At 48.3% G+C, this 12,233-nt stretch overlaps 1 pseudogene across 1 annotated transcript in view; it reads right to left on the bottom strand.

The window, feature by feature from the left end:
- Nucleotides 1-8,566, bottom strand: part of LOC308512413 (centriole and centriolar satellite protein OFD1-like) — a 96,332-nt pseudogene extending 87,766 nt beyond the window's left edge. Inside the window, exon 1 of the transcript in view lies at nucleotides 8,038-8,566. The product of the transcript in view is annotated as a centriole and centriolar satellite protein OFD1-like (transcript). The remainder of the gene's footprint in view (nucleotides 1-8,037) is intronic.
- Nucleotides 8,567-12,233: the final 3,667 nt, after the last annotated feature.

The following is a 12,233-nucleotide window of genomic DNA, read 5'->3' as shown; positions in this document are numbered from 1 at the left end:
ACCAGCACTTGTGGTTTGTTGATTTTTTTCTGACAGCTATTCTGACAGGTGTGGATTGGTAACTCATTGTCGTTTTGATTTGCATCTCTTGAACTGTTCGTGCCTTTGAGCATTTTTTTTGTATGTCTCTTGGCCTTTTGTAGGTCCCCTTTTGAAAAGTGTTAATTTAGGTCCTTTGTTTTGATTGGATTGTTTATCTTCCTATTGTTAATTTGTGTGAGTTCCCTGAAATCTTTGGATATTCAACACTTATCCGAGATACCATTGGGAAATATGTTCTCCTATGCTGTGGGCTTTCTTATTGTTTTGTTCAGGATTTTGTTTGCTGTGCAAAAGATTTTTATTTTGATGTAGTCAATTTGTTTATTTTCCCCTTTGTGTGCATTGCCTTTGAAGCTGTATCGGTAAAGATATTGCGGAGACATATCTGATATTTTGCTACATATGCAATCTTGTAAGATTTTTTATAGATTCTCATCTGATGTTTAAGTCCTTTATCCACTTTGAGTTTATTTTTGTGGATGGTGTAAGTTGGTGGTCCAGTTTCATTATTCTGCATGTATCTTTCTAATTTTCCTAACATTTATTGAAGAGAATATCTTGACTCCATTGTATGGTCTTGCCTCCTTTGTAAATTAATAATAGAGCATAATGACTTGGGTCCACTTCGGGGTACTCTGTTCTGTTTCAGTGGAGTATATGTCTTTTCTAGTGGCAGTAGCAGGCAGTTTTGAGAATGGTGGCTTTATATTATAGCTTAATATCTGGTATTGTGTGCCCGCCAACTTTTTTCTTCTTCCTCAGATTGCTCAGGCTATTTTTACTCCATTTCAATTTTTGGAGGATTTTTTTCTGTGTCTGTGATATATTTTGTTGCTATATTAATGGAGATTACAATTAATCTATAGATTGCTTTCGGGAGTATGGACATGTTAATGATGTTAATTCTACCAACCCATCAACATGGTATATTAGTCCATTGGTTGATATGTTTATCTCCATTTCAATGGCCTGTAGTTTTCCAAGTGCAGTTCTTTTACTTTCTTTATGAGTCAATAAAAATGTACAGTTTTTAATTATAAACCTTGTTTTCTATCAAAATTACTTCACGCGTGAATTTTAGGACACCCTTTACTTAGGTGACTCCGGTGAAAGGGCCATTTGACCCACAAAGGGGTCGCAACCCACGGGTTGAGAACCGCTATTCTAAAATGTCAATTAAATCTAATGGATCCAGTGTGTCCTTTAGAGGCTCTGCATCCTTGTTATTTTTCCATATGGAAGATCTATCCAGAGAAGTCAGAGGGGTGATAAAAGTCCTTACTGTGACTGTCCTGTTGTCACACTCTCTGTAAAAGTCTTCTAGAATTTTTGTTAGTTTTGATTTTTTGTTTGTTTGTTTGAGATATATATATTGAGGTGCTCCTCTGTTGGGTGAATATATGTTTACTAGGGTTATATTGTCTTGTTGGTTGGTCCCTTTAGTATCATGCAGTGACCTTTCTGTCTCTTGTGATGGCCTTTATTTTAAAGTCTATTTTGTCTGATACCCATATTGTTACTTCAGCCTTGTTTATTTTTTTCATTTCCATTTGCATGGAAATGTTTCCCATTCCTTCACTCTCATCCTGTGTGTGTCTTTTATTTTGAGGTGGTGTTCCTGTAGAAAGCATATACTTGCATCATGTTTTTGTATCCATTTTGCTCCAATACACCTTTAGATTGGAGCATTGACCTATTTACATTTAGGGTTATTATTGATAGGTATTTATTTCTTTCCATTTCATTTCTGTGTGGCTAACTTTCTGACTCTGTTTCTCCTTCTCATTACAGCAATCTCTTTAGCATTTCTTGTAAAGCTGGCTTGGAGATGATGTACTCCTTCAGCCTTTTTCGGTCTAGGAAGCTCTGTATTTGACCGTCTATTTTGATTGAAAGAATTGCTGGATATAGTAATCTTGGCCTCAGATCCTTACTTTCCATTAACTTGAGTACTTCATGCCATCTTCTTCTGGCCTGTAGAGTTTCTGATGAGAGATCAGGAGTCAGCCTTATGGGAACTCCTTCATAGCTAACAGTTTTGTCTTGCTGCCTTGAAGATTCTCTCTTTGTCTTTAATTTTTGGCATTTAAATTATGATGTGTCTGGGCACGGGTTTGTTTGGGTACTTCTTCTTTGGGGTTCTCTTTGGCTCTTGATCTTGTGTGGGATTTTCCTTTATCAGGTTAGGTAAGTGTTCTGCCATTGTTTCTTCAAAGACCTCTATGCCTTTCTCTCCTCTGCCTCTTTTGTCACTCTCGCTATTCTAATACTGTTAGGTAAGTGGTCCTCCTGTTTGTTTTTTTTTTTTAAATCTTATTTTTTCTGTCTTTTTTTTTATTGGGTGATATTTTTAACTTTGTTCTAATTCAGTGATTGATCCTCAGCTTTCCCTAATATCTGCCTATTCCTTCCAATGTGTTCTTTATTTGTGTTATGTCATTTTATATCAAGGACTGTTCTTTTCATAGTCACTATATCTTTTTTCATGCTCTTGAGCTCTTTTACCCTCATAACTCTGAAGTCAGATTCAGATAAATGTCTGCTCTGTGCTTCATCTATCTCTATATCTGAAGAATTCTCTAGTTCTGTTATTGGGGGTTGTTTCTTTGTTTCCTCTTTCTGTCTTTCTGTCTGGGTTTGTGGTGAGGAGCTAGGTGGATCCTATATGCCTCTCAGTCTCTAGTGCAGGACATTGTTAAAGTATGTTTCTGACTAATTCGGTCAGGCAAAGACTCAAAGACTCCAGAGATCTCCTCTGTCTATAGACTGATAGGATTCCAACTTCACTTGCCTCCAAGGCAATGGTCATCAGCTGTGACAAGAGTTTGTTTCAACAGGGTGGGGCAGTTGCCTCTGCCTGGAGGTTAATTGTTATTTATAATCTCTTAACTGCCCTCAGGGCACGGTGTTTACCAGTAGTGTGTGTTAATTGTGTCCCCTCCAGGAAAAGCAAATGTCTGCATGGGAGAGATTTTCTCTGCTGCATGAGGAAATGACTTCTCCCAGGAACTTGAAGTGTTTGTCTTCTGAGCTGGTAACCTTGACTCCCAGTTCTGGCTTTTTCCCTCACAGCTCCAGTCCGCTTCACCCTCCCTTTGCCAGGGCACAAGGTGTGTGGCTCCACAGGGAAGTTTGTGTGTTGGCCCTTTAAGAGGATGCCTGAATTTCCAGTTGTCTCTCCCTGGCAGACAGTGCCCTGCTGCTATTCACATCCACAGGTTATATGTGTACCCTCCTCAGTTCTGGTGCTCTCTGCTAGGAGGCGCAGCTTGGGGATTAGACCCAGAGTTCTCAGTGGCAGTCCTCCACAGCTGAGATATCTCTCCGAGACTTCAGTTGCTGTCTGTGGGTGTCAGGCCCGCCCCCTTCCAGCCTCCTCTCCTCCTACCAGTGTCTAAGTGGCCTCCACCTTCGGTCCTCGGGTGTCAGGGTTCTCTCCTGTGAGTTTTCCATTGATTATTCAGGAAGTTGTTCTGTATTTTAGTTGGAATATCAGTTTGTTCCTGGGAGCATGTCCTTGCAGCATACACTTATTCTGCCACCATTCTTTTTAAAAATATTTTTATTTATCTCAGAGAGAAACGGAGAGCAAGTGAGAGTTAGAAACATCAGTGATGAGAGAGATTCATTGATCAGCTTCCTCTTGCATGCCCCAGACTGGTGATTTATTCCACTCCCAGGTAAGTGCCCTTGACCTGAATCAAATCTGGGCCCTTCAGTCTGAAGGCCAGTGATCTGTCCACTGTTCCAAATTCGCTAGGGTTCTGCCACCTTTTTCAATCTTCTTCAGAATCCCTCTGCATTGTAAAGTCCCTGCTAACATTCTTGTCCAATAGGCTTCTCTTTCATGTGGTTTCAGGATGGAGTTGTGCATGAAGGCCCTAATGTCCTGTGAGTGCACATTCTGATCAATAGCACCATCAGGAAATGTGCATTGAGGCATGCTCAGTAGGCATATAGTAACATAAACCTGCCATGTCTCTTACTGTTTCTGTCTCTGTTTGGATCATGATGGATCCCAACTAAGGCTCTTGTTTCAAGTAGGGTTTGGCAGGATATACTCTTCATTTCAACACGTGTTCTTCTGAGAAACTTTGGTAATGGTGCCCTATTCTAAAATGTATTAGGCCATTCAATTATAAGGCCAGATCTTTTTATAAGGACAAGGCATTTATTTTTATTGAATGATAATTCTAAGAAACACATCTAATCTAATAAAAGATAAACATGGTAATTGGCGTACGACCGCTACCCTTCCCATTGGCTAATCAGGGCAATATGCAAATTAACTATCAGCCAAGATGGCGGCCGGCAGCCAGGCAGCTTGAACCTAACATGAGGCTTGCTTGCTTCAGTGACGGAGGACTCCAACGTTCCCCGCCGGCTGCTGCAGGCCTCTGAGCCTGCAGTTTCAAACATTGTAACAAATATAGACGCTAAACAAAACCTCAGCCAGCTGGGATCTCAGAGCTGGGGTTGATACAGAGTTTTGAGAACTAAAACAAACCAGATACCTGCTTTCAGGAGCAGAGGCCTAAGAGCTGGAGCCTCAGAGCTAAAGCTGGCCCAGAATTAGGAAAAGAAAAAAGGAGCAGTTGGGAGCTTCAGTCCCAGCCTGAAAACAGCCCTCAGCCCCTCACCCAGACTGGCCAGGCACCCCAGTGGGGACCCCCACCCTGATGGGTGTGTGACCAGCTGCAAACATCCCCTCATCCAGGCTGGCCAGGCACCCCAGTGGAGACCCCCACCCTGATCCAGAACACTCTTCAGGGCAAACCAGCCAGCCCCACCCATGAACCAGTTCTCTATTCTATATAGTAAAAGGATAATATGCCTCCCAGCACCAGGATCAGCATGACAGGGGGCAGCGCCCAAACCCCCTGATTGCCCTTCTCTGTGGGTGATAGAGGGCGGCGCCCCAACCCCACTGGGCCCTGCTCTGTGTGTGATGGGGTAGAGTCATAACCTCCCCATCGGCCCTGCCCTGAGTGTGACAGTGGTGGCGCCCCAACCCCCCTGATCGGCCCTGCTCTGTGGGTGATAGAGAGTGGCGCCCCAATCCCCTGATCCGCCCTGCTCTGTGTGTGACAGGGGGTGTTGTGCCAACTCCCCTATCGGCCCTACTCTTTTAGTGACAGGGTGATGCTCCCCAACCCCCTGATGGGCCCTGCTCTGTGCATGACAGGTGGGGGGGGGGGCGAGCTCCCCAACCCCCTGATCAGCCCTGCTCTGTGCGTGACAGGGGACAGTGCCCCAACCCTCTGATCGGCCCTGCTCTGTGCATGACAAGGGTTGGTGCCACCACCTCCCCATCGACCCTGCCTTGAGTGTGACAGGGGACGGTGCCCCAACCCCCCAATTGGCCCTACTCTGAGCATGACTGAGGGTGGCATCGCAACCTCCCAGTCCGCCCTGCTCTGTGCATGACAGGGGGTGGTGCCCCAAATCCCAGTGGGCCCTGCTCTGAGCCCAACCAGGGGCTGCACCGAGAGATTGGGCCTGCCCTCTGCCACCCGGGAGCAGGCCTAAGCCAGCAGGTCGTTATCTCCCAAGGGGTCCCAGACTGTGAGAGGGCACAGGCCAGGCTGAGGCCCCCCCCCCCCGGCCTGAGTGCACAAATTTTTGTGCACCGGGCCTCTAATAAGTATATAAAGATATACTTTGTGCTTCCAACAATCATATACGTATTGAGGAAATGTGGAGACCAAATAACTACAACTGAATCAATAGGATGCAATTACTGTAGTTCCTCACATTACATTGTTGACACGTTCCTGAAGTGGGATGTAATGCAATATTCGCGTAAGTCAGAACCCACCTACATAAGCACGTATGTCACTCACATGGAGTACACATACACAGCAGTAATGGCGTGAAACAGTAAAAAAAAAAAAAAAAAAAAAAAAAAAATTAAAAGAAAGATAACAATTCCTGACCTTTACTTGTGGTAAATGAAGAATAATAATAATAATAAAAAAAACCATGAAGCATATATGTACATACGTAGAAATGATCAAACTTTTTTAAAAAATAAATAAATGGGGTATGGAGACGTATCCAGAACCTATGTACTTTGAGTCCAACATAACCCAAGCAATGTCTACATTATCTCAACAGGCTGAAAAGTGACCAATGTGGATTCAGATGGTCTGTTTTTAATGAAAACAAGGTTGGGAAGGCACACTTCAAAGAGTCAGGCATTGCAAGTTCCAAATCAGAGCGTGCACATCGTTGTGAAGAAATAAGGTAAAAGTGACTTATTCATATTAGTAAAGAGATGTTTTAAAATCTAACACTGAGACCCTCACTATAATTTATGTTGGAAAATTGAAAGTATTGATAGCATCAGTGTAGTTAAGAAGAATATGCCTCTGCACTTGAATATAGACAAGCAGCCTGCCCATTTCAATTTTGGATGAGCTAGTGAGCAAAGAAAATTAGTGAAAGGCTCATTTAGTGGCATTAGTGGAAAGAATTAGCACTGAAACATAGTACTGTTTGTGGGAGATGTAATATTTCTCATATTTTGAAGGAGATTAGTGCCCTTCATATAAGCCATTAAATAATACCACTAAAGAGCAGTAAAATCTATATGGCCATCATTACCAAAATTCAGGTTATACCTTTAAATTATTCAGCATTAGAAGAGAACCATGCTAAATCGGTGATAAATAATAAAATGACTAGAGGCCCGGTGAACGAAATTCAAGCGCTGGTGGCGTCCCACAGCCTGGCCTGCGCCCTCACGCAATCTGGGACCCCTTGGGAGATGTGGGACTGCCAGGTTAGGTCTGACACCTCCTGAGGGATGTAGCGGTGCACAAAACGGCAGGCAGCCGGGCAGGAGCCCAAGCTGGAGCCAGGTGCTGTGTTCCCGCTCATCCAGGCCCCACTCCACCTGCCACCACTGGTTCGTAGCCTTGTCACATAGGCAGCAGAGGCTCAGGCTGTCACAGCTGCACTTTCCAGCCTTTAGCCCGGCTTCTGGCTGAGTGATGCTCTCGCTGTGGGAGAGTCTTGACCACCAGGGGGAAGCTCCTGTGTTGAGCGTCTGCGTCCTGGTGGTCGGTGTGCATCGTACCAACCACTCATAATGTTGCTTATGCTTATATATATATATATATATATATATATATATATATATACACACTAGAGGCCCGGTGCACAAAAATTTGTGCACTCGGGTGGGTCCCTCAGCCTGCCCTGTGCCCTCTCGCAATCTGGGGCCCCTTGAGGGCCCCTTCCCCTGGCTGCTGGCACCAGTTTTCTTCCGGCGCCTGGAACCCAGGCCTTCCCTCTTCGCCAGGAGGGGCGTGCACAGTGGGCTAGGGACTTAGCTCTTTTAAAAATACTTCTGAATGTTTGGTAAATAACCCTGTAGGAATCTCCTTTCTGAAACATGTTGGTTGTTAAGGGCTGATTTGGGTAATCAACAAAATGTATGTTAGAATCCTAATCTCCAGAACCTCAGAATGTACCTGTGTATAGAGATAAGATCTTTAAAGAGGGGATTAGATTAAATTGAGGCAGTTCTAGTGGGACCCTTAGCCCATCTCACTGAAGTCCTTATAAGAAGAGGAATGTTGGGGCCCTGCCTCAGTAGGTCCGGGGGTTCCCAAAGGTGTGGATGGAGTCGGCAACGAAGGAATGACACAGAGGCAGCATTCAGGTGATCATCATATCCAGGTTCTCTTTTTATTGTCCTGTTACATCTATATTTATACTATTTGATCCTAAAAGCATGCCTCTATAAGCTTTTTTTTTTGCCAAGGAGAGCATGGGGTCTGTTTATTGGGGGGTCAGTCAAAGGGGGAGCTGGCTAGGGTGGGGTAGGGCAGCTACTTGTCTGGCCCCCAGAAACCCAACTTGAGTCCAAAGCCTCGACCGCTTTGAAGCCAAAGTCTTCCTCCACCTTTATCTGCATGGGGGCCAGCTCCAGAGTCAGCGGGACTCACGCCTGGCCCCCTTCCGGTGGCACTCGCCGCCTCTTCCAACCCCTGGGCCCCTCGCCAGGGGCCAGGCTGCTGGCTTCTGCAGGCGCTGGCGTCCTCCTGGGCGGGGACAGCCCCTCTTTCTCTGGAGGCTGGTTCTCAGCGTTGCCTGGGGTGGGGGCATCTGTGCCCTGGCTGCCCTCATCCTCCAGTAAGATGGTGAACTGGCTGGCCCAGTAGTTGTCACCGTAGGAGTCCAGCACCTTCATGAGGAACCTCCTCTCCTGCTGGAGTCTCCATGTTATCCTCTATATCTGATGGAGCCTGTTCAGGACCCACTCCTTCGCCTGCTCAGTCTCCCTGCAGCGCCTGGTACTTCCTGCGATTAAGTTCCCTTTGGCGCCGCTGTTGCCAGCCTCAGGCTGCCTCCTCCTCTTCCTCTAGCTCCTGGAGGCTGGAGCTGCCCAGACCCCCAGACAGGAACTCCACTTCGGTCTCAAGCTCGCTCTCCAGGATGTGACCACCTTCAGCGGAGGCAGCGCCAGCTCCCAGCCAGGAGGTGCTGAGAACTCCTCAAAGCCCACGGCTGCCATGGACCCCTCTCTCTGCTCCAGCTCCGTTTCTCCCTGGCTCCAGGCGCAGAACTTCCAACCTTGCAAGCCTCTAGTTTAAAGTGGCTTGCAAAACTACAGCCCATTGGATTTCACAGCCAGGCACCCAGGCCCGGCTGCTAAGCCTCCTGTGAGTTGTAGTTCTCTATTTCCAGCTTGCCTCCCTGCCCCACCCCCACCCCAGTCCCAACTGAAAGGCCCTGCTGGCTGGACTAACCCTGTGGCCAGGCATCTGAGTCACCTCGGGTCTTTATTCCTGCCCCGACACCACGCCATCTGGCCATGGAGACTCTCCTCTTGGGAGGCCCCTGGGTCTCCTTCTGGGTCTCCTTCTCGGGCCTGGCTGCATCGCCCCCGAACCGGATGGCGTGCCCCAGCTGCTACACAGCCCCGGGCCCTGGGTCTCCTCAGCCTGGGCACCGGATCCTGTGCCCCAGCTGCAACGCAGCTCTGGGTCCTGGGTCTCCTCAGCCTGGGCACCGGATTTCTGACCCAGCAGCGATGTAGCCCCAGCACCCGGGTCGCCTTCTGGGTCTCTTGCTGGGGCCTGGCTGCTTCGCCCCTGGGGTCCAAATGGTGTCCCCAGGCAGCTATGCAGCCTGGCCTCTGGCCCCGCCTCTGGGTGTTCTCCCATCACTGGTGATCAGTGATCTGAGAAGCCACGCTGGGCAGGGAAGAGGCAGACATCTGCCTCTTCCCTGCCCCATCCAGCTTCTCCGATTACTGGCCCAGGGCCAGCAAAGGTGGCCAGGTCCTCCTATCACAGAAGCCAGCAAAGGCAGCCTGGCTTCTCTGAGCAAAAGCAGCTCGGTTCTCTGGCTCTTGGCTGCCACTGGGTTTCCAATTGCAGTCAGGGCAGGCGGCTTCTTCCCTCCTTCCCCTTTCGCCTCCTAGCATTGCACATATGTATGCAAATTAACTGCCATCTTTGTTGGCAGTTAACCTCCAACTTGGCTGGCAGTTAATTTGCATATCGCCCTGATTAGCCAATGGGAAGGGTAGCGGTCGTACGCCAATTACCATATTTCTCTTTTATTAGATAGGATAGATATGTGCAACCAATTTGGCATGTCCTGCCCAATAGAATATTACCATTCACGGATGATATCTTGCCACTATTAGAATACCAGTAGCCAGGTGCATGGATTCGTGCATGTTGAAAGGAAATTAATTAGAAGAAATACCTTAATACTGCTATTTGCCCTTTCTCTATAATAGCAGTGTCAATCAAATGCAGATTGACAATGACAAATTGAAACACACTCATGCAATTGGCGCCAGTAAGAGCTTCATATGTATCACACATGCACGAGTCAACTTAGCCATATATATATATATATATATATATATATATATATATATATATGGAATAAACTTGCTTAATTAGACCTGCAATCAGATTTAGCTAAACTTTTTTCAAGCCATTGAATCACCTTAACTTCTCCTCCAGGTAATTGTCAGCAACACAGCAGTAAATATCAACACAAAGCACATTATTATTGTAGTTCATGTGGGGAGAACAACGGCTAAAATATTTAACTGAAGCAATGTTTGACTTTATTCTGCACAGTGAGAAAACCTGAAGTCATTTTCAAGTTCCACCATTTCTTCCTTCTTTTCAGTCAGGTCAAGTTTCTAAGCTTGCAAAATCTCAGCTTTCAGGCTAATAATAGGATACCTCTGAGTCTACCAACTATCTACACCAGAGCTTTGAGTAAGTGGCAGGGCTTCGCAGGGTGACGCCCACTGCCCCATCTGTGATTAGAGGAGGCTTTTGTGGAGCCCACCCAGAAACAGCAGGCTGGGCCTGGCTAGGTGCCTTCTGTACCACATGCTCACATGACCAGCGCCTGTGCATGAGCCCACTGTGCCCCCACTCAGCACACCAGGGCCTGGTTGCATGCACCAGTGAGCAAGCACCTTGCCTGGACTCAGCAGGCTCTGCACCACCTGCTCCTTCACAGCACCAGTCTCAGAGCCAGGGGGCATCCAGAGTCAGGCTGTGTTGGGAGACTGAGGGGCTCCTGGGGGCAGCGCGCTTCCTCTCAGTTCCACTAGGGGGCCTTCAGCTGCAGGGCGCCTGAAGATTCACAGGGCTCCCCAGGGCCTTTGCACCAGGAAGGACAGGGCAAGGAGGATGATCCAGGAGGCTTTTAGCTTCACCTCGGTGCAGGAAAGTGTTGATACCCAGGACACAAGGGCACAGGAGGTTCAGAGGACAGCTTTGGGGCTGTAGTGGGAGGACTTCATGCAGGTGGGGGAGGCTGAGACCCTGGAGCGGAGGTTGGACACAGGCCAGGATGTTGGGCTTGATCTTCAGTGCAGGAAAGAGGAGGACTGGGTGTCTGAAGAGCAGTGTGTGCAGGGAGAGGAGAGTGAGGTGCAGCAGGGAACCCAGAGTGAGGAGCAAGGGGAAGACAAGGAGGGCCTGGGGGAGGTGTTCCAGGCACAGGCTCAGTTTATCCTGTGGACAGAGGGCCTTTTGCAGGTGGTGCCATGGCAGGCCAAGTGGGCAGGGAAGGAGGATTTCCCAGATCTGCAGCGGGGGGAGGCAGGAGGAGGTGGTGAGTGAAGAGCTGAGGCTGGAGGCACAGGTTCCAGGTGACCCGCAAGGGAGTGACCACCTGGAGGACGGGTGGATGGAGGAGCAATTAATTGCAGGAGAGCAGTTTTTCCTGCAGGGGGAGTGGAGGGCACCATGAAGGGAGTGGAACAGGTGGGAGAGGTGGAGCCTCAGTCCAAGCCCAAAGCAAAGCCAGAAGAAGAGCAGCCAGTGCAGCAGGAGCAGGCCCAGTCAGGGCCCAGGGCCAAGTTAACCTGGTCCCCTCTGGAGGTGCTCCAGGCCCTTCAATTGGAGATGGAGCCCATGAACGAGCAAGCCAGCAGGGCCTTCTCTCGGCTCAGGTGCAGGACTCGGCAGAGGCTCAAGCCCTATTTCAAACGGAGAAGCCTCAATATCCGGCGCATCCCTGGGTTCTGGCTCACAGCTGTATCCTTGAGGGTAGAGGAGCAGGATCACAAGGAACATGGGACAGTGCAGGAGAACCGTGTAAGCGGGGATGGTTCCCCTAGAAAAGAACATTGAGGACAAGCTAGGGGCAGTGCGCCCCGGTCTGGCCCAGGATCCTGGAGACACCCTCTGTCTTATACAGGCACCATAGAAGCATTACCAGGGTGTCCAGGGGCAGAGCTCCAAGGCAGAGGCACGCATACACCAGAGGCTGATGCCCACAGACAGGGCTGGGTTGCACGGGCTCTTCTGGGACTAACAGTGCCCTACAGGCCATCTGTATGTCCAGTTCCTCAGTCAGAAGCATGAATGTGTGATGTGTAACCTGTCAAACCCTCAGCACAACACAGTCTGGTGGGCATCAGGGTCTGTCAGGAAACAGAGTGGTGCTGTGCCCCTTTCTGCCCTTGATGGAGAAGGAGTGGCCTTAAGGGAAGGAGAGGCCAGGCCAGGCTGCTCTTTCTAGCTGGTCCATGCCCAGCTCCCAAGGTGCAGGTTGCTTGACCCACAGCAGTTTGTCAACCACCCAGAGTTGTCGGCAATGATCAGGGTCCAAGGTGAAAACATCCTTGGTCACATGATCAATTTGAAGGTCAGTCCACCTGCTCCAGGGAGTGGTGGAGGGCAGGTGGGGAAGTG

Source organism: Myotis nattereri, assembly GCF_964212035.1.
Source record: "Myotis nattereri genome assembly, chromosome: Y".
NCBI classification, from domain to species: Eukaryota; Metazoa; Chordata; class Mammalia; order Chiroptera; family Vespertilionidae; genus Myotis; species Myotis nattereri.
Note: the sequence above shows the minus strand (reverse complement) of the source record. Positions and strands in the feature narration are given on the sequence as shown.